The sequence below is a fragment of the Pongo pygmaeus genome, chromosome 1 (assembly GCF_028885625.2).
Source record: "Pongo pygmaeus isolate AG05252 chromosome 1, NHGRI_mPonPyg2-v2.0_pri, whole genome shotgun sequence".
Taxonomy (NCBI): domain Eukaryota; kingdom Metazoa; phylum Chordata; class Mammalia; order Primates; family Hominidae; genus Pongo; species Pongo pygmaeus.
In genome coordinates this window covers 107,067,080-107,094,845 of record NC_072373.2, presented here as the reverse complement: position 1 = coordinate 107,094,845, position 27,766 = coordinate 107,067,080, and the positions used below count along the sequence as shown (strand labels likewise).

Here is a 27,766-nt window from a genome sequence, read left to right as displayed (position 1 = left end):
AGTGCTGATTGTTGGGGATGAAATCACAGGGGTGTGGAAAATGGCCCTCCTGCACTGAGCCAGCTTCTGGGTGGGGGCTAAGGGACTGGTTGATTTTCAGGCCAAATGGTGCCATCCAGTAGTCAGAAATGCAAAAGCCTGAAAAGACATCTCAAGAGGCCAATCTTAGGTTCTACAATAGTGATGTTCTTCACAGCAGTAACTGGGGAAGGTGCAAATCTTGTGACCTCTGGAATAATGGCTGGTAATTATTTAATGAGGCATACATCTTAGCAGAATTCAGGTTCCTTTCATCCTCCTGACTTGGTGGCCTTTCATTAGTGTTACAGGGGTAATTTAGTTTTGGGGAAGGTTATCATTTTAACCAACTTTTTTAGCTGTCCTCAGTGTTTTTGGCACCAGGGACTGGTTTCATGGAAGGCAGTTTTTCCTTGGAAGGGGGTGGTGGATAGTTTCCAAATGAAACCGTTCCACCTCAGGTCATCAGGCATTAGTTAGAGTCTCATAAGGAGTGCGCAATCTGGATCCCTCACATGCACAGTTCCCAATAGGGTCCAAGCTAATATGAGCATCTAATGCTGATGCTGATCTGACAAGAGGCGGAGCTCAGGTGGTAATGCTGGAAAGCCTGCAGCTCATCTCCTGCTGTTTGGCTGGGTTCCTAACAGGCCATGGACCAATACCTGTCTTGTGGCCCTGGGGATTGGGGACCCCTGATTTAAACTATAAACTCAATTTTTCCCAAAAGTAGCTTGGGAGAAATTTTGCAGGAATGAACAAAGACAGCTAGCCTTGAGGCTAGAACCAAAATGGAGTCAGCCATGTCAGATTTCTCTTATTGTAATAATTTTGCAAAAGTAGTTTCAGAGGGACTACACAGACACTTGTTAAAAGCATGAGATGGATTTTATTGTATGTACTACAGTAGGCAAGAGAGACCAGCAGAGAACTGAGCTCAACTCCAAATACAGCAAGAAGAATTGAAGATTTATACCCAGTTGGCAAGATAAGAAAATCAGTGGATGGAAAATTACTAAGAGGAACTTGATTAGCTATCAAAGGTGGTTGGGAGGACTCTTGCTAAACTAGGCTCAACAGTACTCTTTTCTAAAACTGGACTTGGCAGGCCAAGAACTAATAGAGAAAAGGGCTCAGAGGAAACTGACTAAGGTTTGGTCAAAGATGGAGTCCTTGTCAACTCTACATTGAAGCTTCTGCAAATAAACGAAGACCAACCAAATGAAAAAAAGCAAAGGCTATTTATTCTGAGCTTGCTGTAGCAGGGAGTCAGCCACTGTTACTTGTGTTTTGGCAGAGACTTGAAGGCAGTCAGAAAAGTGGGAAAGCTTTTTAAAAAGAAAGGCTTCAGGTATGCTTCAACTGGAGGCTGTCACCATGATGAAACTGTAGATAGATGAAGAAATCAAAATATTTTACCCCAGAATATATTTCTTTGGCGTATTTCAAGATGGCTGTCAGAGAGCCAGCAAACAGAAGTAACTCTGCAAAACTGTCTTTTATAGGGGAAATTTACACACCTGCAGAGAATCTGCATTAATCCAGCCTTCCCTTGTCAGGATTGAGAAATAAAAATAAGCCCTAGGCCCTACAGCCAACTGAACAGACTCCCTCTTGGCTGACAGGACCACAGAGAAACCTTGAAAGCTGTTTCTGGCTGTGGCAGGATAGGAGGCCAGACATGCCCCCCTTAAAACCCCTTCCTCACTAACCGCCATTATGAGGCAGGAGAACAGCAGAGGGAGTTGGAAGTTGGATAAAAGGCAGAATGAGTAAAAGCAGAAACAGAAGTAAGGTGATGGGGTAGGAGAGCAAGAAGCAAGATAAAAGGCGTAAGTTGAGCACCCAAAACAAAAAGTAAGATTTAAAAAAGCAAGCAAGGCCAGGCGCAGCTGCTAACATCTGTAATGCCAGCAGCTTGGGAGGTCAAGGCAGGTGGATCGCCTGAGGTCAGGAGTTCGAGGCCAGCCTGACCAACATGGTGAAACCCCTTCTCTAATAAAAATACAAAAAAAATAGCTGGGCATGGTGGTGCACTCCTGTACTCCCAGCTACTCAGGAGGCTGAGACAGGAGAATTGCTTGAACCCAGGAGACAGAGGTTGCAGTGAGCAAAGATCATGCCACTGCACTCAAGACTGGGCAACAGAGCAAGACCCTGTCTTAAAAAAAAAAAAAAGAAAAGCAAGCAAGGACCCCATGGCCAGCAAGATCCAAACCAATAAAGGGACAGCTCTTCAGAGACAGGCATGTGCGTTAGAGAGAAAAAGTATATTTAACATGACTTCATATGATAATCAGCTCATTAAAGCTCATGCATATGGACTGCATATCATGCATGTACTTAAAATTATAGGATGGAGGCAACATTCAAGCACACAAGGGCCAAAGTAACTAAGCAACCCACCTATCAATCAAATAGCAAACCCTGGCTAAAGATTAGGCATCCTTGGCCAGGCACGGTGGCTCATGCCTGTAATCCCAGCACTTTGCAAGGCTGAGGCGGGCAGATCATGAGGTCAGGAGATCGAGACCACCCTGGCTAATATGGTGAAACCCGGTCTCTACTAAAAATACAAAAAAATTAGCCGGGCCTGGTGGCGGCACCTGTAGTTCCAGCTGCTTGGGAGGCTGATGCAGGAGAATGGTGTGAACCCGGGAGGCAGAGCTTGCGGTGAGCCAGGATTGTGCCACTGTTCTCCACTCTGGGTGACAGAGCAAGACTCTGTCTCAAAAAAAAAAAAAAAAAAAAAAAAAATTAGGCATCCTTGTGAAGAGAAGAAAAAAACCACACATCAAAAGACTCAGTGTACACCAAACTAATACTGATCTCATCTCCCAGAGGTCAGCCGACTCTCCCCACTCCGAGAGTGTTACTCTGCTTAATAAACTTTTGCTTTGCTTTGCTGCTTTGTGTGTGTCATGCACACTTCTTTGTTTGGGACACCAACAGCCTGGAACTGCACGGTACCATCTGGTAAGAATTAAGCTTTTTTGGCTGGGCACGGTGGCTCACGCCTGTAATCCCAGCACTTTGCCGGGCCGAGGCAGGTGGATCACGAGGTCAGGAAATCGAGACCATCCTGGCTAACACGGTAAAACCCCATCTCTACTAAAAATACAAAAAATTAGCCAGGCGTGGGGGCGGCCGCCTGTAGTTCCAGCTACTCAGGAGGCTGAGGCAGGAGAATAGAGTGAACCCGGGAGGCGGAGCTTGCAGTGAGCCCAGATCTCGCCTCGCGCTCACCCCCACCTCACGGGCACCCCCGAGCCCTCCTACCCCTGACACACAGCTGAGACTCTCAGTTCCGACCAGCGGTCCTGAACCTGCTCCCACAGCACGGGAACTCCATAGTGGCGAAGCAGCAGCCCCTGTGCTGTTTCATCTACATAGAAATCGCCCTATCCGTGATGTCACCAACAGCGCCTTTCCCAGTCCCCATCTGCTCTTCCACCCCACCCTCCGCCAACTCAGTAGATCAACCCACTGCCAGAGCTAGCCGAAGAAGTGACGTCTGGCTCTTTCTCCTTTTCTTCCTGCCATTGTCCTTTGGGGAGGTGCACAGAGACCCCACATCTGGTCTCCCCCAAAGAGTGTGGTACTTGATCTGTGTCCTGTAGAGAGCCCTTCTGGCAGCCAACAGGAAGCTTGTGCACCCTTCTTCAGATGATGTCTTTTAATGCGCAGACTCGAATGTTTAGGCTTACAAAGGTAAACGGTTGCTTTCAAACCTGTTTATCTTTGTGATGTAGCATTCTGCTTAAAGTTGAAAGCCGTTCAATGTCAGAGAGAAAACATATCTGTGAAACCAGAGAGGCTGCTCAGATGGGTTGCAAATGAGCCATCCTTACTGGGTTTACCACTACAAGTGTTACAAAGACAGTTGTCCAAATTTAGGAATCTTGAAGGGTTTTTTGTTGTTGTTATTTCAAATACAGTGTCATACAAAAATATGTGTCCCCGCAGAGATGATTGGACACTCTTAGGCATGGTGATGGACTTTGTCATCTCTTCCACGGCCATCTCAGAACCTTAGTGCTTACCTCATATTAGTATTTTGTATTCTCCAAAGACACAAAATAATCCCAATTTGACAAAACAAACAAACAAACAAAAAAACATCTAGGGTATGTCTTACTTGAGGCGCTTAGCAAATGACTGGATCATCCCCCTTGTATATAACCCAGAAAACACTGAAGTAGAGCAAAATTGGAAAGCCCAAGTCAAAGACCATTTGAAAATTTCAAGTAGATTCCAGTCTGTTGCTCAAATCACAAAACATGAAATGGAGGGATCTCCTTTGGAGACCATAAAGTCTGTGACATGGTGGCCAGTTAGATTACTGGAAAACATGGCAAAATATTGAAAATGAGGGATTAGGTGAGAGTGTAGCAACTGAATTCTAAATGCTTGATCCAGGTGCCATTCCCTGGATACTGACAGGGAGACACATTGTCCAGGTAATACTGGAAAGATACCTTCTATAGTGTAAACCACAAATAAAATTCCAAGCCCCTCAACTATTTGAATGCACCCCTCCTCTCAGCCAGGGTCATTCCAAAGTTAACCTGAAAAACTAGTTCAGACCATGATGGGAAGTCGGGGTCAGATATGCCTCATTATACCCTCCTTCCTTTAGAATTCAGGCACAACTGACCAGCACATCTGACCAGGCACAACTGGCATTAGAACAGAGATCTTAAAACTTTTTGTAGCAATAAGACACCAAATTCCAGCCTGACTCTAGTGTAGCATTACATGACAGATAGCAGGCCCTGAAAGAAATAAAAATAATTTACCCTAAAATATATTTTTTATCATGTTTTGAAATGTCCCTACAAAGTTGTCTCTTGTGGGGAAAGTCTACATGCTATAGGAAATCCCTTTCCAGGTCTTTTCCCTAATCTAGGCACCTTTTTAAGTCTGATAAGAAACATTTACAATCAATTCTCTCTGAAGCTGCTACCTGGAGGCTTCATCTGCATAATAAGAACAACCCCTTAACACAGAGACTCCCTTCTATGGATTCCAGGTCTTTAGATAAACTCTTTCAACCAATTGCCAAAGTATCAGAAAATAATGGCTGGTAACTATGTAATTATGCATATATATTAGTAGAATTTGGGGGGTGGGCCCAGTGGCTCATGCCTGTAATCCCAGCACTCCCTCAGGAGGCTGGCAGATTGCCTGAGTCCAAGAGTTTGAGACCAGCCTGGGAAACATGGTGAAACCCCATCTCTACCAAAAAAAAAAAAAAAAAAAATTAGCCAGGCATGGTGGTGAGCACCTGTGGTCCCAGCTACTCAGGAGGCTGAGGTGGGAGGATTACGTGAGCCTGGGAGGTGAAGGTTGCAGTGACCCAAGCTTGCAACACTGCACTTCAGCTTGGGTGACAGAGTAATGGGCCTTCACTAGAAGCTGAACCTGCTGGCAACTTGATCTTAGACTGACCATCCTCCATAACTGTAAGCAATAAATTTTTGTTGTTTATAAGTTATTCACTCTGTGGTATTTTGTTATGGCAGCACAACTGGATTAAGACATTAACCTGACCTTAAGAAATCATCTCAAATCAGTCTTGGCTTTGATGGGAAACAAAGGGCACACTTGGATGTGTGATTTAAAGAGTTTTTTTTTTTTTTTTTTTTTTTTTGAGATGGAGTCTCGCTCTGTCCCCCAGGCTGGAGTGCAGTGGCATGATCTTGGCTCACTGCAAGCTCTGCCTTCCAGGTTCACACCATTCTCCTGCCTCAACCTCTAGAGTAGCTGGGACTACAGGCGCCTGCCACCACACCTGGCTAATTTTTTGTATTTTTAGTAGAGACGGGATTTCACTGTGTTGGCCAGGATGGTCTCGATCTCTTGACCTCGTGATCTGCCAGCCTTGGCCTCCCAAAGTTCTGGGATTGCAGGCATGAGCCACCACACCCAGCCTACAGAGAGTGTTATGAAGAGAATATTTATAAATATATGGACAGGATCAAAATAACCCAACAAAGAACTGAGAGGTGCTCAGAATCTGGAATCAGCAGAGAAGTTGTATTGCCTCTAGGACTGAATTGTTGTATAAGTCTGTTCAGGTTGCCATAACAAAATACCATACACCAAGTGGCTTAAACTATAGAAATGTATTTCTCACACTTCTAGAAGTTGGGAAGTCCAAGACAAAGGTGCTAGCAAAGTGGATTTATTTCTAAGATCTCTTCCTATGGCCTGTAAGTGGCTGTAGATTCATTGTGTGCCCATGTGACCATTTCTTTGTGCACCGTGGGGAAGGCAGATGAGCAAGCTTTCTAGTGTCTCTTCTTATAATGGCATTAGTTTCAGCATGAGGACCCCACTCTCATAACCTCTTTTAAATCTTATTACCTCTCAAAGGCCCCAGCTGCATAAACCATCACACTGGGGGTTAGGGCTTCAACATTTAAGTGTGGGAGTTGGTGTTCACAATTCAGTCAATTGGAGTGGAAATTGAAATGGGAAAGGAAAATTATAGTTACTAGAGAGAGTTATTGTCTTGGGGAGGATCACTGGAGAGGACTACGGTCTTTGGAGAAATCAGTGAGTGACAACTGACAAAGATTCTTTCTGTGAAAATAAGTAATTTAAAATGTAAGTTGTTGGAACTCCAAATTATTTTGAGACTTAAAAAAATGTGAGTATGGGCCAGGCACCATGGCTCACACCTGTAATCCCAGTGCTTTGGGAGGCTGAGGCAGGCAGATCACCTGAGATCAGGAGTTTGAGACCAGCCTGTCTAACATGGAGAAAGCCCATCTCTACTAAAAATACAAAATTAGCTGGGTGTGGTGGTGCATGTCTGTAATCCCAGCTACTTGGGAGGCTGAGGCAGGAGAATCACTTGAACCTGGGAGGCAGAGGTTGCAGTGAGCTGAGATTGTACCATTGCACTCCAGCCTGGGCAACAAGAGCGAAACTCTGTCTCAAAAAAAAAAAAAGAAAATGTGAGTATGGAGCCTAAGTCACATGAGAGGCACCTGTAAACTAGGCAGTCGTAACCTTTGTTTCTCTGATTATAGATTGGCTTTCTTCCTTACATGCATTCTTTTCTTTTTTTTTTTTTTTGAGATGGAGTCTTGCTCTGTGGCCCAGGCTGGAGTGCAGTTGCATGATCTCGGCTCACTGCAACCTCGGCCTCCCGGGTTCACGCCATTGTCCTGCCTCAGCCTCCCAAGTAGCTGGGACTATAGGTGCACACCACCACGCCCAGGTAATTTTTTGTATTTTTAGTAGAGATGGGGTTTCACCGTGTTAGCCAGGATGGTCTCGATCTCCTGACCTCGTGATCCACCCGCCTCAGCCTCCCAAAGTGCTGGGATTACAGGCATGAGCCACTGCACCTGGCCACATGCATTGTTTTCTAACATGTTGTATAAATTATTGAAGGGCGCCAGGGAAGATTGCTTCCCTCTTCACTGCTGATTTTCATTATAGATTAACTTCCTTCTTACCTTGCTCTCATAAAGACCTCATGGCTATTGCATTGTCTTAAGATGCAATGTTAAATATACTCCTTTAAATTGGAAAGGAAATGTAAGCCAGCTATAAAGAAAGAAAACAAGTAGTATGGAAAGAGAAAAAGGTTGGGCACAGTGGGGCTCATGCCTGTAATTCCAACACTTTGGGAGGCCGAGGTGGGTGGATCACTTGAGGTCAGGAGTTTGAGACCAGCCTTGTTCACATGGTGAAATCTCATCTCTAGTAAAAATACAAAAAATTACCCGGGCATGGTGGTGGGCACCCATAATCCCAGCTATTCAGGAGGCTGAGACAGGAAAATCTCTTGAAACCAGGAGGCAGAGGTTGCAGTGAGCCAAGATCATGCCACTGCACTCCAGCCTTAGCAACAGAGTGATACTCCATCTCAGAACAAAACAAAACAAAACAAAACAAAACAAAAAAACAAAAAATTCCACAACTAATTAATTTGTTGTAACTCTTAGAGCAGCCTTGTATAGAAAATGTTGTGATCCTATTAATTTTTTTTCTTTCTATGTAAGCAAGAACTTGACTTTTGACATTGCAGCACTGACCCCATTTCTCTGGAGTCTGTGTGCCCTGATTGGCTATTCCCAGATTTTTGTTTGAATAAACTCTTTTTTAATTTTTACCATTAGTTCCCACAAGCAGAATGAATAAACTTTTTAACACTGAATTCTGAACCTTTCAATTATTTCAGGTTGACATCTCCTTGGCCAAACTCTAATCAGGCTCTTCTGAGTCCTCTTCTCACTAGGCCTCAACTATTGAGCTTCTGTGTTCCTCTCTGCATTGTTCAATCTCAGCAAGAATCCTTCTCAGTCAATTTAGCCAGAATTCCCCATCTTCAATAGCTGATCACTCATAATATCTAATAGGACTCCTCATCCTTCACCATCTGCTAGGTGATGTCTGATCATCCTGCATTCAGCAAGAATACTATATGTTGGCTTAGCCATGTGGGAAGCCCAAAATATGTCACCCCAAAATACACTCCTTTGGTATATTTTGAGATGGCTATTTAGAGGGGCTGCAGATGTTACTAAGGGGTCTCACCCAAAAAAGGGACTTATTCCTGTTTATTATTGCAAAGCCAATGTATGAAACCAAGAGTGAGCGTCAAGCAGCGCAGGCTGTATTCAATGGCATTGGAGAAGTAGGAGCATAGCATGGAATTGGAGAAGTAGTATAGCTTGCAAATCACCTTCTCAGCTACTGAGAACCAGGAAGTTACAAATATAGAGGATCTTTAATGAAGGAAATGAGCAAGGTGATGAATATTCATGCTTTTCTTAGGAAGGGATGGAGATTTTCCTAGAATCAAGGAGTCACCTCATTTCTGTCCTTTCTTAGTCTCTTCCATTCATTGTCACAGTGATTGTCAATTGTCATGCACTGATGGGAGTGCTATTTAGCATGGCAATTGGATTATAATAAAGCTAGATGTTTTTCAGAGGTTGCATAAGCTGCCATCATGGATTTCACCAGCTTAAGCTGGTTTAGTCCCAAGAAGAAACTTCTGACCACAGACATCTGTTTCTTAAAAATAAGCAGAGTTAAAGGTGAGTAGGAATTCAGCCATGTCACATAGGCACTGCAATGGGCAACAACATCTGGGTAGGGGTCCAGGTAAGTCACGTAGGCAGTGCAATAGGTAACACAGTCACAGAAATACCTATGAAAAGCTGTCCTTTTGTCAGGGAGATTAGCATGTGTAGAGGAAGTAAACATCAACTGCAAATAGGCTTTCTCTGAGATCTTCTTATCTTCTTTATCCGGATCCGGGTAAGATTAATTCACAGGAAAAGGAAATGAAAGGTCTCATACTTTTAAAGGTCTGACAGAGAAACTTTTTTTTTGAAACGGGGTCTTACTCTGACACCCAGGCTGGAGTGTGCAGTGGTGCAATCTTAGCTCACTGCAACCTCTGCCATTCTCATGCCTCAGCCTCCCGAGCAGCTGGGATTACAGGTGCCCACCACCACACCAGGCTAATTTATTTAGTATTTATTTATTTATTTATTTATTTATTTATTTTTAGACAGAGTCTTGCTCTTTTGCCCAGGCTGGAGTGCAGTGGTGCCATCTCGGCTCACTGCAAGCTCTGCCTCCCAGGTTCATGCTGTTCTTCTGCCTCAGCCTCCCTAGTAGCTGGGACTACAGGTGCCTGTCATCATGCCCGGCTAATTTTTTTGTATTTTTAGTAGAGACAGGGTTTCACTGTGTTAGCCAGGATGGTCTCGATCTCTTGACCTCGTGATCCACCTGCCTTGGCCTCCCAAAGTGCTGGGATTACAGGCAGGAGCCACCACACCTGGCCTGTATTTTTAGTAGAGATGGGGTTTGCCATGTTGGCCAGGCTGGTCTTGAACTCCTGACCTCAAATAATCTGCCCACCTCAGCCTCCCAAATTGCTGGGATTACAGGCATGAGCCACCACATCTGGTGGAGGGCTGCTTCTTGAGAGACTTCATCTGCATCACAACACAGCCTTTGCTCACCATGTCTTTCCTCCCCTCAGCCTCCCATAACCTGTGGCCACCACCCCCTAAGAACTCCAAGCCTAGTTAGTCCTTTATGTGCTGCACATAAACTTCAACCATATGGCCTTCTTTGAGGCTTTTTTGTTTTTTGAGACAGAGTTTTGCTTTTGTTGCCCAGGCTGGAGTGCAATGGTATGATCTCAGCTCACCACAACCTCTGCCTCCCAGGTTCAAGTGATTCTCCTGCCTCAGCCTTCCGAGTGGCTGGGATTACAGGCATGTGCCACCACACCTGGTTAATCATGTATTTTTAGTAGAGACGGGGTTTCTTTATGTTGGTCAGGCTGTTCTTGAACTCCTAACCTCAGGTGATTGTGATCCACTCGCTTCGGCCTCCCAAAGTGCTGGGATTACAGGCGTGACCCACTGTGCACGGCCTGAGGCTCATATTTTTATGTGACTTTATATTAGTCACAGTTCACTAGAGAGACAGAATAGGATAGATATACAAAGGAGTTTATTAAGTATTACACTTATTTTTTTTTGTCTTTTTTTTTCTTCCTTTTTGTGGAGAATGGGGTCTTGCTATATTGCCCAGGCAGGTCTCGAACTCCTGGGCTGAAGCTATTCTCCTGCCTCTGCCTCCCTGAGAGCTGGGATTACAGGCATGAGCCACCGCACCTGGCCAGGAGCTTATTAAGTATTAACTTACACAATCCCAAGGTCCTGCAATAGGCTGTCTGCAAGCTTAAGGAGCAGGAGAGTCAGTTCAAGTCTCAAAACTGAAGAACTTGGAGTCTGATGTTCCAGGGCAGGAAGCATCCAGCACGGGAGAAAGATGTAGGCTGACAGGATAGGCCAGTCTTGCCTTTTCATGTTTTTCTGCCTGCTTTATATTCATGGGCAGTGGATTATATTGTACCCACCAGATTTAGAGTGGGTCTGCCTTCCCCAGCCCATTGACTCAAATGTTAATCTCCTTTGGCAACACCCTCACAGACATGCCCAGGATCAATACTTTCATCCTTTAATCCAATCAAGTTTGTGAGAAACAAATTCACCCATCTAAACCCAAACAATGTACTCAGAGACCCGGAGAACAGAGAAAGTGAGAGTTTTAATGACGGTCTTGCAAGATCGGTTCTCTGGCATGCAGGCACACCCAGCACAGTTTCAACAAGCAATTTATGCCCTAGTGCACAGGTCCCTCCCCCAGTTCCTCATAGGCTGAGTACTAGCCTTTCACAATCTTCTTAGACATCACCTATTGATTGTTCTTCATGTATATTCTTTAGGGTCTTTCTGCTGCATTTTATTGCAGCCCACAATGCATTATGACTCTCAGGATTTTTCAAACATTTGACTTATGGCTCTAGTGGCTGCACTTAGCTTATAAGAAAGGGTACAATTATCTATGTTGCAAGCTAGCTTAAACTAAATTTCTTGGTGGAGTGGGGAAGGGGTAGATGAGGGGGCCCCCACCAATAGATGCCTGGCCACTGGGTGAAAGGGAAAGAAGGAAGGTGGAGGGGGTGGCTTAGTACATTCTGCTTCTTTATTTCTTTATTTCCAGGTAGCCTGCCTAAACCTATACCAAGCCACTTAGAATTGAAAATAGATCATCACATATAGGTTATTTCCTACAATTCCCTCCTTTTTCTTTTTGCCCTTTTTGGTTTCATTTTCACTTAAATTGCTTTTTCAAACTGTTCCAGAATTGTTTACTTTTTTTTTTTTAGATGGAGTTTTGCTCTGTTGCCCAGGCTGCAGTGCAGTGGGGTGATCTCGGCTCACTGCAACCTCCACCCCCCAGGTTCAAGCAATTCTCCTGCCTCGGCCTCCCGAGTAGCTGGGATTACAGGCATGCTGTAATTTTTGTATTTTTAGTAGAGACGGGGTTTCACCATGTTGGCCAGGCTGGTCTTGAACTTCTAAACTCAGGTGATCGTGATCACCTGCTTCATTCAGCCTCCCAAAGTGCTGGGATTACAGGCGTGAGCCACTGTGCCAAGCCAGAAGTTGTTTACTTTCTTCCTCATAGGAGGAGGAGTTTATTTGGTTTCTAATAATAGTAGGTTATTTTGTTGGAACATCAGGGGCATCTGTTTACTGCGAGTTGTTTTAATAAACCTTAGTATTTTTTTATATATATATATAAAACATATTACATATATTATATATATAAAATATATAAAACATATTACATATATTATATATAAAATATATTACATATGTTATATAAAATATATCACATATATTATATATAATATATCACATATATTATATAATATATCACATATATTATATATAATATATCACATATATTATATATAATATATCACATATATTATATATAATATATCACATATATTATATATAATATATCACATATATTATATATAATATATCACATATATTATATATCACATATATTATATATCACATATATTATATATCACATATATTATATATCACATATATTATCTCACATATCACATATATTATCTATAATATATCACATATATTATCTATATAATATATCACATATTATATATATAATATATCACATATATTATCTATAATATATCACATATATTATCTATAATATATCACATATATTATATATATAATATATCACATATATTATATATATAAGATATCACATATATTATATATATAAGATATCACATATATTATATATATAAGATATCACATATATTATGTATAAGATATCACATATATTATATATAATATATCACATATATTATATATAATATATCACATATATTATATATAATATATCACATATATTATATATAAAATATTTTACATATATTATATATAGTAGTAGCGTTCAACCTAGCATTAAACCCCTTACACAAGTAATGATGCAACATCCTATGTCAATGACAGAATCTGATAAGTTGGAAGAGTATACTGTAGAAGATACATACTTCACTTTTTTTTTGTTTGTTTGTTTTTGAGATGGAGCCTTGCTCTGTCGCCCAGGCTGGAATGCAGTGGCACAATCTCGGCTCACAGCAACCACCACCTTCTGCTATAGCAGGACGAGCTGCCGACAAAACTTCTCAGACACCAGATTAAAGAAGGAAGAGGTTTTTTATTCGGCTGGGAGCATCGGCAGACTCGTGTCTTAAGAGCCGAGCTCCCCGAAAAAGATACTCCTAGCCCTTTTAAGGGCTTACAACTCTAAGGGGTCTACGTGAAAAAGTCATAATAGATCAAGTAAGCGTGAGGAACATCACTGGGGGCTACATACATCAGCTAACAGAACAAAAAGTTTTACAGTGCTTTCTTATACAATGTCTGGAATTTACAGACAACACCAGTAGTTTTGGTCAGGGGTTAATATTATTGTTATTTTAGCCACCAGGGCCAGGTGGTGGTGCCAAGGTCGTCTAGCTATTTATCTTACTTCTGTTTTTTTCCAACTTTTTGCTTTCTCCCTTTTCTCCTGTCTTATAAACTAGGGAAAAGGGGAGGTTGGGGAGAAACTGAGAAGGACAACAGGAGAAGTGATAGCCTCATACCATACTGCATTCAAGCAATTCTCCTGCCTCAGCCTCCCGAATAGCTGGGATTACAGGTGCCCACCACCACGCCTGGCTAATTTTTGTATTTTTAGTAGAGACAGGGTTTCACCATGTTGGCCAGGCTGATCTTGAACTCCTAAACTCAGGTGATCTGCCCGCCTGGGCCTCCCAAAGTGCTGGGATTACAGGCATGAGCCACCACCCTGACTTATACTTCACTATTGAAACAAAATTTTTTTGTGTACAGAAGAAAAAAAATCATACAGTTAATAGTGTCAGAGATAGTGAAAATATGAAACAAGAACTGCTTACAAGAAAGGAGCACTCAGCGGACCAAACCACTGCCAGAGCCGGCAGGGAAGTGACTTATGCCTCTCCCTTCTTTCCCTCCTGTCCCCGCCCCTCATCTCCAGCAATGAAGCGGGTACTTAATCTGTGTCCTGTGGAGGTCTCCTTTGGCGGCCAGCTGGAAGCCCGTGCACACTTCTTCAAATAATGGCTTTCAATGAGCAGACTAGAACATTTAGGATTACAAAGGAAACCGATTCCTTTCAAACCTGATTATCTTTGTGATGTGGCACTGTGTGCATATCTTCATTAAAACGCATTAAAGGCCACTGCACTCCACCCTGGGTGACAAGAGGTGAGTGTCTCAGAAAAACCAAAAACACTCCCCCCTCACCCCAAAGCATTAGACGTCAAAGCTGGCAGGGATGTCTGTTCTCTTGAAAGTTCAATATCAATTCAATACTTTAAATTCACTGTAGTTTCAATCCATTGGTATGGAAAGTGTTTTGAATTATTGTACTGATTTTTTTCTATCCTCTTTCTGAAATGCATGCTAATCGCGTTTGGACCTTGGACATCTGCCTTCCTGAACGTTTCTCTCCTGTTTTTACATTCTTATTTTGGTTTGTGGGAAATATTCTTGACATTATCTTCAACTTAATTTTTGTTCTTGCTTCTACTATTTTAGTTTAATTTCCAAGTATTTTGATATTGAACTTTCAAGAGAACAGACATCCCTGCCAGCCTTGACGTCTAATGCTTTGGAGAGAGGGGGAGTGTTTTTGGTTTTTTTGAGACACAGTCACCTCTTGTCGCCCAGGGTGGAGTGCAGTGGCCTTTAATGCGTTTTAACGAAGATATGCACACAGTGCCACATCACAAAGATAACCAGGTTTGAAAGGAATCGGTTTCCTTTGTAATCCTAAACGTTCTAGTCTGCTCATTGAAAGCCATTATTTGAAGAAGGGTGCACGGGCTTCCAGCTGGCCGCCAAAGGGGACCTCCACAGGACACAGATTAAGTACCCGCTTCATTGCTGGAGACGAGGGGCGGGGACAGGAGGGAAAGAAGGGAGAGGCATAAGTCACTTCCCCCACCGGCTCCGGCAGCGGGTTGGTCCGCTGAGTGGCGTTGGGTGAGGCGGAAGAGCAGACGGGGATCGGGAAGGCGTTGTCGGTGACATCACGGGGAGGGCGATTTCTATGTAGATGAGGCAGCGCAGGGGCTGCTGCTTCGCCACCTGCTGCTTGGCCACCTGCTGCTTCGCCGCGAAAGAGTTCCCGTGCCGTGGGAGCAAGTCTGGGACCGCTGGTCGGACCCGAGAGTCCCAGCTGTGTGTTAGGGCTAGGATGGCTCCGGGATTCGTGTGAGGCAAGTGACCGTGCGTGTAAAGGGTGAGGCATATTAGGCTGCGGCGGGGCGGAGGTGTGTGAACTTATTCTTACCTGGCAGGAAAAATGCCATGATCACGAAGATGGTTTTTCCAGGCGAGGCTTAGCAATTTTACTCGGGATGTGCTGACCTTTGCGATTTCCCCGAATGTGGGAATCTTGACTACATAATTTGTAGCAGTGGGGAACTGTGTTTGCGCTTTCCCCTGGATTGTTGTCGTTTTAAAAGTGGGTTTTGTTTGCTGCGGAAGCATATACCAGGCCTTAGTATGAACTAATAAACAGGTCTTTGTTCCCATCTGTAACTTACACGCTCAAAGTAAAGATTTTGCTAGGTAGTGGTTCGTTCTCACGCTTGTAATCTCAGCAGTCTGTGAGATGCATTGATAACTTTATGTTAATACCGCTCGAGCTCTGGAGTTTGATGTCAGTGTGGTCAAATATGGTGGATCCGTCTCTACTAATCTCTTAACTTTTTTTTGTTCCGTAGAAATAAAACAAGGCTTTTCTTTTCCCTATGGGAGCCCATTGTAAACATTTATTAACAGCAAACAGTCCACTGGAGTGCATGGCAGGATCCCGGCTTTACTGTAACCTCTGCCTCCTGCGTTCAAGCTATTCTCCTGCCTCAGCCAGAGAATACTCGGTCTCCTAAGTAACTGAGATTACAAGCGCAGGCCACCAGAAAACTAGGCCCGGCTAATTTTTTGAATTTTTAGTAGAGACAGGGTTTCACCATGTTGGCCAGGCTGGTCTTAAACTCCTGACCTCAAGTTATCTGCCCGCCTCCGCCACCCAAAATGTTGGGATTACAGGCCTGAGCCACCGCGCTTGGCCTGTTTACAGACTTTACAGACAGATTTTGTTTACAAGCTTTACAGGTACTGTTCAGTTGCAGTTAGTGTATATTATGTTTGGCCCAAGACAAGTGTCTTTTTTTTTTTTTTTTCTAGTGTGGCCCAAGGAAGCCAAAATTTAGACAACCTGCTCTAGAGGGTTTGATTCATGGGTCCACTGGGTTATGCTTATTGCCTATAATTCCATTTGATATTTTCCAAATTTGATTTTTTAAAAAGCGTTTTCCTGAAGCACCCTAAAGCTTTCCTAATAATATGGGAAGTTAAACCAGATTGGATGTAACAAAACCCAGCTGGAATCCTGCAACTTCTAACCTTAATGTTAGATCAAGAAGCAAAACACCCACCAGTCCAAGGGTCAGGGAAGCTGAAGATCATGCCTCAGCTGTAACAACGCCCTTCCCAGTATACAAAAGTGTGTAACAGCCACTTGAATTCTATCTTCCAAGTGTTTCCTATTGCCCAGGCTAACCTAGAGCTATCTAAAGATGGCAAATCTGGGAAATGTGCATTCAGCTTAGCAAAACTGACACATTACAAATCCACCACAGTCCACTTCTTCTCAAAGTGGCATCAATGTACACCTTCCTCCTCCTCCTTCTCTTTTCCTCCTCTTCTTCATCCTCTTCTTTCTCTTCTTCTTCCTCCTTTTTCCTCCTTGTAAAACCATACTTAAGATTCAAATAAAGATAATAGGAAAATCATACTTTTTCTCATTCAGTGAAAATATGCCAACTTTTCCCAACAGGATAAAGTCTTTTATTTGTCTTTGAATGATGTTCACTCCTTTTTTAGCTAGATCACATTCCATATTTGCTATCCTGTAACCTAAATATTGAGATTTCTAAAAGTTAATTATTAATGAATACGCTAGCTAGGATGATGGAAGACGAGAATTCTCAAGAAAAGTATTGGTTAATATATACCCAAATGTATTAATCTCAAAATAATGAAGAAGTACTCGTAACTATTACAAGTCCTCATTTCTGCAACTGTCACTGGCCCTAGCTGGTATTTGTAACTATCTTCACATCTTGTGCTCACAGCCATTTCCTTTGGGCCTGGGCCGGTAGACGTGAGCGTGGGAAAGACCAGAACCCGCAGTGCCCCCCACCGCACCATCCTCGGGTCTCCAGAGGTGGGATCCACCGGGCAGGGACCTTTGCTTCATTCTAAACTGGCTCTGGGGATACAAGAACAGCTGCCTTTGAGAAACAGTTCAGGTCTCTATGTTCCAGACTTCCTAGCAGGACTAAACGCTTAATGTTCACACGGGAATTCATGGTTCTCCTAAAACCCTGCTGCGGAATGCCTTCCTTCACCGAGCATTTATTGGGCACCTACTAGGTGCTAGGGTGGCTCTGGGTGAAGGGCTGCAGCCTGTGCAAACTCCAGGTCCCTTTCCGGTGGATCCCACCTCTGAGGGCCAGAGGGGGACGCAGTGAGGACACCACGGGTTCTGGTCCTTCCCACGCGCGCGTCCGCTGGCCCAGGCCCGGGGGAAATGATTGTGAGCACAAGGTGTGAGTGGGGCTAAGAATGGGAAAGCGAGTGACTTCCGCCGGAGAAGCTGCAGTTGTCACCTGTAGAGGGGCCGGCGACTTTTGAGACGGTGAAGAGCAGGCGGGGGAAGTAGTGAAGAGCAGACGGTGAGGAGCAGGCGGCCGTTTGGCCGTTGGAGTCCCCCAGCTGACTCTGCCCTGGTAGAATGTCCAAACGTGCCCAAAGACTCGACTCTTGGCTTCATTGTCTCCCGTGTTCTGGGTTTCTGGTGTGCACGGGATTGGACAGGCAACAAATATATAAGATTATCTGCAGCCAGAGGTTAAAAAGCCATTTCTGGTATCAGCAAATGAGTTTAAGACACAAGCCATTAGAGTCTCTGTGGCGCAATCGGTTAGCGCGTTTGACTGTTAACTGAAAGGTTGGTGGTGCAAGCCCATCCAGGGATGGCACCTTTTACTTAGGCAAGATTCACACTTTCTGTTTAAAGACTTTAATCCTGGGAATCCTCCAGACCTCTACTAGCTTTAAATCAGATGCCAAAATATGCTGAGCGAAGGCTTAAGTTCCATGGAAGTTCCTAAAAACAGGAATATTTCAGCAAAAGTAATTTTTCAATAGAGCCTGAGCCTTGGGCTTCAGAGCTTATGCCATAGCCACTGCACCTATTTAATCACCTCCTTAAGCTGGGTTTTTACAATTGCACATTCCTGGAAATCCAAAACTCCCAATAATTGAAAACAAGAAAACCCCAGTCTTCACTTGTGGTGAAGGCTCAATTTCTGGGTTGAAATCTTGGTTCATTCATGACGTGACTTTTAAAACATTACTGAATTTTCTGTACCTCAATTTCTTCGTCTATAAAAAAGAGCAGCCGGGTGCGGTGGCTCATGCCTGTAATCCCAGCACTTTGGGAGGCCCAGGCAGGTGGATCACCTGAGGTCAGGAGTTTGAGACCAGCCTGGCCAGCGTGGTGAAACTCCGTCTTTAATAAAAATATAAAAATTAGTCAGGCATGGTGTCAGGCGCCTGTACTCCCAGCTACTAGGGAAGCTGAGGCTGGCAGGCACCTGTAATCCCAGCTACTCGGGAAGCTGAGGCAGGAGAATCACCTGAACCTGGGAGGCAGAGGCACCTTGTGCCTTGTTTTTGTGGCTAAGGATTCTCAGAGTTGTGGGATGCTGATGAAATTTATCCCAAAATTAAGTTATGAATCAGATCTGCTTTCTTTTGACTCTTCTAAATCCTTTGTTTAATGTAAAGAAACTTTATTGAGGTATAATTTACATACTATAAAATTTACCCATTATAATTGTACAGTTGAATAATTTTTAGTAATTTACCCAAGTAGTGCAACCATTACCATAATCCACGCATTTGTTTTTAATTTATTATTTGTCTGGGTTCTGATTCTACTTCCTCCACAAGCTTCAGCATGGCAGTATCTCCCACCACTTGTTTTGGTCCAAGGGCAGAAATGAGCATCCTGGAAACCAATCAGTACTTGTGCTCTGAACTGGAAAAGTGCAAAGAGAACTTCCTAGACCTCACAGAGAAATTCCTGACATCCAAAGCTACTGCCTACTCCCTGGCCAATCACCTGCAGAAATATAGTAGGTCCCACAGGGGCACGGTCACCAAAGTGATAAATGATTGTCCATCTTTCCTCTGTGAAATGAAACACTGAAGACTTTATTCTCTATCAAAATTAATTTTATCCTAACTACACTCCCAGAAAGGTAGAAGTGGGCATTTTACTCTCAATTTGCCAAGGACAGAAAAACTGAGGCACAAAGGTGTAAAGTTTGCAGGGCGAGTGTAGTGAGGAATAGAGACTAAAACCTTGGTTTAGGCATGAAACTGTCTTGGAAAAAAGTCTTTATGATACATGGATCAAGATTCTCTTTCCACGTAAGTTCAGATAAGCCATTCCTCACACTCTGGTTAGATTGAGGGTATTTCCAGAAAAATCAGCGACTTTGTAACACCCTTTCTGTCTCTCCCTGAGTATCAACTTTACAGACAGCAAGCAACTGCAGGTGGACGTCCAGGATCAGAGCTATGAGACATATGGCCAAAATGAGAACAAGGCCAAGTGGAACAGACTGCCATTCTCAATAGAAGGCCAGGCCAGGTTAGGGGCTGGCCCTTTCCTCTCCACAGTTAGCTCTCACATTTTTAAATCCACTGTAAAATCCCAAACCTGTTACTAATAGTCAGGGAAGGGAAGCTGTAATGACAAGGAAACATGGGAACAAAGGCATGAGAGGAACAGGGATATTAGAAGAGGATTCTGGTTAACATTGAAATTGAGTTTGCTTTCCAATTTCGACAATTATTTTAAAATAAATCATTGTGTGGAGGGTGGCTAAAAGTTGCTGTCTAACTTACTGCCATAGAAAAGTAAAGCCAAAAGCCCACAGTAAAGAAGAGAAAAGATGAGCTTTGGTGTGTGGAAAAACTAGTTTTTTAAAAAAAACCTTCATTCATTATAATTGTAGGAAAAAAATTTCTCAAGCTAGAGAAGAAGAAAGATATTACTTAAGACCCTACTATAAAGGTATTATTGTGCAGTGATTAAAGAGCATATACCCTAGGGCCAAATTTCCTGGGTCCAAATCTAACTTGTTGTCACTATGCTTCAGTTTTCTCATCTGTAATGGTAATAGAGTAGTAACTACCTCTTTGGATATTGGTGATGATCATATGATGATAATTCTTAAAAACCTACTGCAATGGTACCATGACAAACACTATGTGTTGGTTCTTCCTTTAAAACACCACCTATTAGCTTTTGGGCATATATCATTTGGATCTTTCTCCTCTATATACAGTTTTACACAGCTGTATACAGATAAATGTTTAAATCTTTGAAATATTTTGGGATTATTGAAACTCTTGAAACAGGAGGACCATCAGTCCTACCATTCTTAGTATCTTCCCAAACACACAGGAAGTCATTATTTCATGCCCTTATGTTCATGTTTTACTTAAGAGGCTGTAAGGCTTGGTAAATTGGCCTTAAGATTTGAAGTCATGGCTGGATGCAGTGGCTCACTTATTGTAATCCCAGCACTTTGGGAAGCCAAGATGGATGGATCATTTGCAGTCAGGAGTTCAAGAGAAGCCTGGCCAACACGGTGAAGCCCTGTCTCTACTGAAAATACAAAAACTAGCAGGGTGTGGTGGGGCACACTTGTAATCTCAGCTACTTGGGAAGCTGAGGAAGGAGAATAACCCGGGAGTCAGAGGTGCAGTGAGCCGAGATTGTTCCACTGCCCTCCAGCCTGGGCAAAAAAGTGAGATTCCATTTCAAAAAAAAAAAAAAAAGAAAAGAAAAAGATGCGGAGTCACACCCCAGGGGATGTGAATTCTGACTGCCTCATTCCAGTTGAATCATCTTGTCAAGTAACTTTATCAGCCTGTGGGCTTTTCTTTCCTCATCTCTAAAACAGGGAGTAGTTGAGAGACTGAGGAATAAAGATATGGAAATCTCAGTGTAAAGCCTGGTACTGGGGATACTTTTATCCTTGAGATAGACCCTGCCTCTTGCCTTGCGGTCAGTGACCACAGCAGCACGTCCACCCTTCCATGATGCAGGCATGTCTGTCTTTTCTCAGAGTGTGAAGACTGCAAAGACCTTATAGAATCTGTGCTGGAGGAGGAGCTGCAGTTTCAGGAGAGGGAGCTGGCCGAATTGCCGAGGACAGCTGCAAGGCTCCGGTAAGGAGGTACCTCTGTGGGAAGTGTATAAATACTGTTTGAAGTAGAGCAGCTCAGGCTGGTAGAACAATGAGCAAATTTGTGCAGGGAGAAGGGCAGAAATGTATGATGCAGGCACAGAACTAGACTAAGACACAATGAGGCTATGGTCTAGTTAGGTCTCTAGGGTTTTCCATTAAATAGCATATTAGTAAAATGGAGACAGATGCCTGCATTGGAATACTAGCAATGTGGCTTCTATTTGTGTGTCCTTTGTCAAATTTACTTCACTCTTCTGCGTGTCATTAACCTAGGCTACCTCATTTATAAAATGGAAATACTGACAGTATCTACCTTAGAGGGTTATGAAGATTAAATGCACAATTGCAAGTAGTTAGAACCATCTTTAACACATATAAAACTCTGAGCAACTATTTTCTGTAATTATTATATTTGTTCCCATTTATAGATGTGGTGATTGTCATTAATATTTTCTATAAGAGATATTTTCAAACCTTCCAAAGTGCCTTTCATGATAAGAACGTTTCTCCTCCAAACTTTTTTGAAAAGTATTATACGAGGTGGAGTATTAACTGGTAGGGCTATTGGGTAGATAGATGATTAAGCAACTGTTGTGTGGAAAATAAATTATTAATTTGTTCAGGACCAGCATTGACTATCCTTAGAGGGTTTCAGACAAAAGGTAGATTGGAGCATTTGAAACTTCTTTTAATCCTTTGTTGAAATGAATCATAGAAGCTCAAATGTGTAAAATTCTCCAAAGCAGAGATATTTGATTGAAGGGGGGATAGGTCTGGAGCCCCTGTTTCTCCCCAGTATGTGTCCTTACTTCCCCTGACACTTTCTAGTAACTCTATGGAATAGAGTTTGAAAGAGGAGCTGCAGATAACTACTTAGAAAAATAGCAGGGAGAAAATTCAAACATTAGATGGAGTAGATGACTATAAATGTTCAGTCTAGCTCTGGGATTACATGGTTCTAAACATTAACTGAATAACTACTTGTATGTGTACATACTACTGGGTGCTGTAAGTTGGGTAATAGGTAGCACTATCTTTAGACTCACAGAGCTCGCACTCCACATTGGGACCCATGTGTATTAGTCCATTCTGACACTGCTATAAACATGTATCTGAGACTGGTGATTTATAAATAAAAGAGGTTTAATTGGCTCATGGTTCTGTGGGCTGTACAGGCTTCTGCTTCTGGGCAGGCCTCAGAAAACTTACAGTCATTGCAGAAGTCAAAGGGGAAGGAGGCATGGTTTTCACATGGCCAGAGCAGGAGAGAGAGAGAGAGAAAAGAGGGAGGTGCTACACTTTCAAACAACCAGACCTCATGAGAACTCATTCACTATCATGAGAACAGCAAGGGGGAAATCCACCACCATGATCCAGCCACTCTCCAGCAGGTCCCTGGTTGGATTACAATCCAACATGAGATTTGAATGGGGACACAGAGCCAAACCATATCACCATGATAAATATTTAAACAATAATTAGAAAAAAAAGAAATCCCCATAGAGTAATGAAATTACTGCTCAGAACTTTACTTTTTTTTTTTTTTTTGAGATGGAGTCTTACCCTGTTGCCCAGGTTAGAGTGCAGTGTGCAGTGGTGTGATCTCAGCTCACTGCAACCTCCACCTCCCAGGTTCAAGCGATCCTCCTAGGTCAGCCTCCCAAGCAGTTGAGAGTATAGGTGAACATCACCACACCAGCTAATTTTTGTATTTTTAGTAGAGATGGGGTTTTGCCATGTTGGCCAGGCTGATCTCAAAACTCCTGACCTAAGGTGATCTGCCTGCCTTGGCCTCCCAACGTGCTGGGATTACAGGCGTGAGCCACTGTGCCCAGCCAGAACTTTAGTTTTAACTGCCTTCTTACTGATTATAGTCTATTTTCATGTCATTCAGAAGAATACTGCCCCCCTTGACCTTTTCACTGATTTTTCTTTTTAACTTTCAATTAATACCAGAGATACCTGCCCAACACTTTTGAACCTGGCTTTTTTTTTTTTTTTTTCTGCCAGTTAACTGCATATGAAAATGTACTTGGGCTAAAGTGGGGAACCAAAGGAGCATCTTTTTAAAGGAAAGTTAGTAAAATAACAGACAAACCCAAGGCTGCCTCTTCATTCCTTCTGCCACAGGCAAGTCACACAACTTGTACAAGAATTCATCTTGGGCCAGGTGCGGTGGCTCATGCCTGTATTCCCAGCAGTTTGGGACACCGAGCCGCATGAATCATTTCAGGTCAGGAATTCGAGACTAGCCTGGCCAACATGGCAAAACCCCGTCTCTACAAAAATTATATAAATTATCCTGGCATGATGGTGGGCATCTGTAGTCCCAGCTACTTGGAAGGCTGAGGCAAGAGAATTGCTTGAACCTGGGAGGTGGAAGTGGAGGCGGAGGTTGCAGTGAACCAAGATCATATCACTGCACTCCAGCCTGGGTGACAGAGTGAGACCCTGTCTCAAAAAAAAAAAAAAAAGAAAAAAAAGAATTCAATTTGGGAGTTCCTTACAGGGATTCTAAGAGATCTCTCCTCTGAAACTTCTATAACCTATTATTCACTACATTCCCTCATACATTTTACTCTTCTTTCCCACCTTAGGATACGTGATCCCTTGCTCAGGCTGAAAAACTGACCCACTTACAACAGAAGATGCAGGAAGGGAGAAGTGTCTGCTACCTTTTCACCCAGCACGTGAAGAATACAGTCAAGTCTTTTGGGGCCTTCTCAGGAACACTGGCATTGTCTACTACCAGAGACAGAGATTCTGTGAGCAAATGGTACAAGGAAGCCAGCTGACAGAGATCCTTGTCAGAAAACTTGCCACAGGTAAGTTGGCTACAGGCTCTGAACATCCTTAGCTCCTCCCAAGTGCCCCAAAGTGGAGAGAAAAAATGCAAAGCTATCTCCATTGAAGATTTTATTATAGTTTTGACTATGGTCCTTAATCTGCATTCTATTGTTTCCTCTTTAGAGCACTCAAGTAATCACTTTTCATATTCTTTCAAGAGTTCTGAGTTTTGTTTTTTATTTTGAGACTGAGTGTTGCTCTCTTACCCAAGCTGGAGTGCAGTGACACGATCTTGGCTGACTGCAATCTGTGCCTCCTGGGCTCAAACAATCCTCCCACCTCAGCCTCCCAAGTAGCTGGGACTACAGGTGTGTGCCACCACACCTGGCTAATTTTTGTATTTTTTGTAGAGACAGGGTTTCTCCATGTTGCCCAGACCGGTCTTGAACTACTGAGCTCAAGTGATCCACCTGCTTTGGCCTCCCAAACTGCTGGGATTACAGATATGAGCCACTGTGCCTGGCCTGAGAGTTCTTAGTTTCAATCAGTAAGAGAGATAGAGTATAGTGGATTACTTCATCTTGATAAGCATAAGAACTCACTTTCATTTCTGGAAGATATTTTCACTGGATGTAGGATTCTAGTTGACAGTTTTTGTTTTAAAAAAGTATTTGGAAAGTGATATTCCACTGCCTTCTGGCTTACATTGTTTCAAACCAGAAGTCTGCCATAATTCTTATTTTTGTTCCTCTGTACATAATATGTCTTTTTTCTCTGGCCGCTTTTGAGATTTTCTATTTATCACTGGTTTGAAGCAGTTTGATTAAGATAAGACCTTGTATAGTTTTATCTTTTACATGTTGTTTTACTTTATTTAGTTTCTTGCATGTTTATAGTTTATACTTTATTTAGTTTCTACATGTCTATAGTTCTAATCAAATTTGAATAATAATGATATATATGTCTCATCTATGGCATATACAATATAATATTTGGCATATATATATCAAATATATATAATGTGTATTCTATTCTTTCTCTCTATCCTCTCCTTCAAAGACTCCAGTTATATTTATATTAGCTGCTTTGAAATTTTAGCACAGCTAACTAATTGTCTGTTCATTTTTGTTGTATCTTTTTTTCTCTCTTTGTTTCTTTCTATTTCCATGTCTTGGAATTGATTAATCTTTCTTTAGCAGCATCTAATCTGCTGTTAATCCTATCCAGTGTATTTTCATGTCAAACTTTATTTTTCATCTAAATTTAATTTATGTCTTTTTTAAAGGTCTTCTATGTAACTCTTCATCATTTCATATTTTCCTCTAGCTTCTTTATTTTACTTTATTCTATTTTTTGAGACAGAGTCTCATTCTGTTGCCCAGGCTGAAGTGCAGTGGTAAGATTTTGGCTAACTGCAACCTTCACCTCCTGGGTTCAAGTGATTCCTGTGCCTCAGCCTCCTGAGTAGCTGGAATTACTTGCATGTGCCTCCACACCCAGCTAATTTTCATATTTTTCAGAGAGACAGGGGTTTCACCACATTGGCCAGGCTGATCTCGAACTCCTGACCTCAGGTGACCCACCTGCCTTGGCCAGGCAAAGTGCTGGGATTACAAGCATGAGCCACCACACCGGCCTAGCTTCTTTAATACAAGGTATACAGTTATATTTGTTTCAATGTCCTTGTCTACAGATTCTGTCATCTGTGTCCTTTCTATTGTTTTTTAATTTCACCTGGTGTGTCCCTTCTAAGTTAGTCTAAGTAGATTGATTTTGTTTTCCCCTTCTTATCCTGGATTACAGTTTTCTGTCTCTCTGCATTCCTAACATTATTTGATTTGGTGTTAGACATTGCAAATTGTAACTTACATAGACATTGCAAAATGTAACTGGACTTTTTTGCATTTTGTGTTAAAATTCTTTTGGCTTTGTTTTGGTATACAATAAAGTTACTTAAAAACAATTTTCGCCCTTTCAAGCTGGCTTTTAAATTTTTTTAGGCAGGATAAGAGCAGCTATTAGTCAACTGCTATTTTTTTCCCACTATGGAGGCAATATGACTTTTAAAAAAATAGACCTTATGTTTTAGAGTAGTTTCAGATTCACAGCAAAATTGAGCAGGAAGTACAAAAAGTTCCCATATACCCCCTGCCTCCACACATGCATAGCCTCCTAGACTATCAACATCTCTCTCCAGAATGGCACATTTGTTACAGTTGATGAACTTACATTGACATGTCATTATCACACAAAGTCCATAGTTTACATTGGGGGCAACACTATTTTGAAGATTCTAAGCCAGTGATCTCCCACAGATTTGGCACCAGGGACTGGTTGCATGAAAGACAATTTTTCCACAGACAAGGTGGGGTTGGGGTGGTAGGGGTTGGGAGTTGGGTGGTTTCAGTACGAAGCTGTTCCACCTCAGATCATCAGGCACTAGTTATATCTCATAATGAGCGTGCAACCTAGATCCCTGGCAGGTACAGTTCACAATAGGGTTTGTGCTCCAATTCTAATCTAATGCCATCGCTGATCTGACAGGAGGCTGAGCTCAGGTGACAATGCTTTCTGGCTGGCTGCTCACCTCCTGCTGTGCAGCCCCATTCCTAACAGGCCATGGACCAGTGCTGGGGGTTTGGGACTCCTGTTCTAACCAATGCTCCCTCTCTTAAAAGGGATTTTCCCTCTAGCTGATGGAAACACCAAGTGTTGCAAGCTCTGTGTGAGCTACAGAGATTATACCTTTTGGGAAGTTCTTTGCCCTGCTTTGCATAATTTCCTCAAATACATGTACTGATCAGTACTTAGCTGAAGATTGAAGACAGATATCCTAGGCATTCTGTCTGTGCAGCAATCTATTCTCTAGTCTGTCCTGTGATGTCTAGCCACCCTGACTTCTACAAACTTACTACCAGGCTCTGCCTGGGTCCTCCCTCCCTGCTCTGCAGTTGACAATCTCAGGCAGCAAACTGGAGCAATCATAGGGCTCACCTCTTTTATTTTCTCTCTCCCAGGGATCACTGTACTGTACTGCACTATATCCAATGTTGAAGCCAGAGTTTAAAATACTTTTTCCAGTTTCTTAGTTGTTTAAGGTAGAGGACAAATCTGGTCCCTATTACTCCAAATTGGCCAGAAGCAGAAGTCTCCATTCCATCTTTGTGGTCAGAAAGAACAATATGACAGAAGGCAACTTGTTAGAATGAGAAGACCCATGGACTAAGAATCAGAATTACCTAGGCTCTAGTCTCAGCACTGTATTTACTAACTTTGTGCAAATGATTGATCCTTCTTGAATTTCTGTTTCCTCATTTGTAAAGTGGGTCAAATCATAATTCCACGGCTGCTGTACAGATCAGTTGAAGTAGTATCTTAATGTTCATGAGTGTATTTCTCTTTCAGGGTTATTTATTTATTTATTTTCGGGTCCCAATAAACTGTCCAAATCTTTTGGGGTTAGTTCAGGCACTGTATATAGTAGAAGCTGGTGTTAGAAAAATTGATTTATACTGGAATATTTTTCATAGAATCACCCCCAATTATCACTAACAAACTGAGAAGAAAAAAAAAAGAACTCCCCCCAAGAACATCTGAGGAAGCGCAACAGGGACAGACTTGAAGGCACCTGGGCAGTCCTCT

General features: G+C 42.6%; 1 protein-coding gene and 1 non-coding gene across 2 annotated transcripts in view; one reads left to right on the top strand and one right to left on the bottom strand.

Annotated features, from left to right (window-relative positions):
* LOC129015142 (neuroblastoma breakpoint family member 11-like) overlaps window positions 1-27,766 on the bottom strand; it is a 2,260,169-nt gene that overhangs the window by 2,114,466 nt on the left and 117,937 nt on the right.
* Window positions 15,281-15,443, top strand: LOC129022686 (U1 spliceosomal RNA). The gene has a single exon (XR_008496514.1). It is a non-coding gene; the product is annotated as a U1 spliceosomal RNA (small nuclear RNA).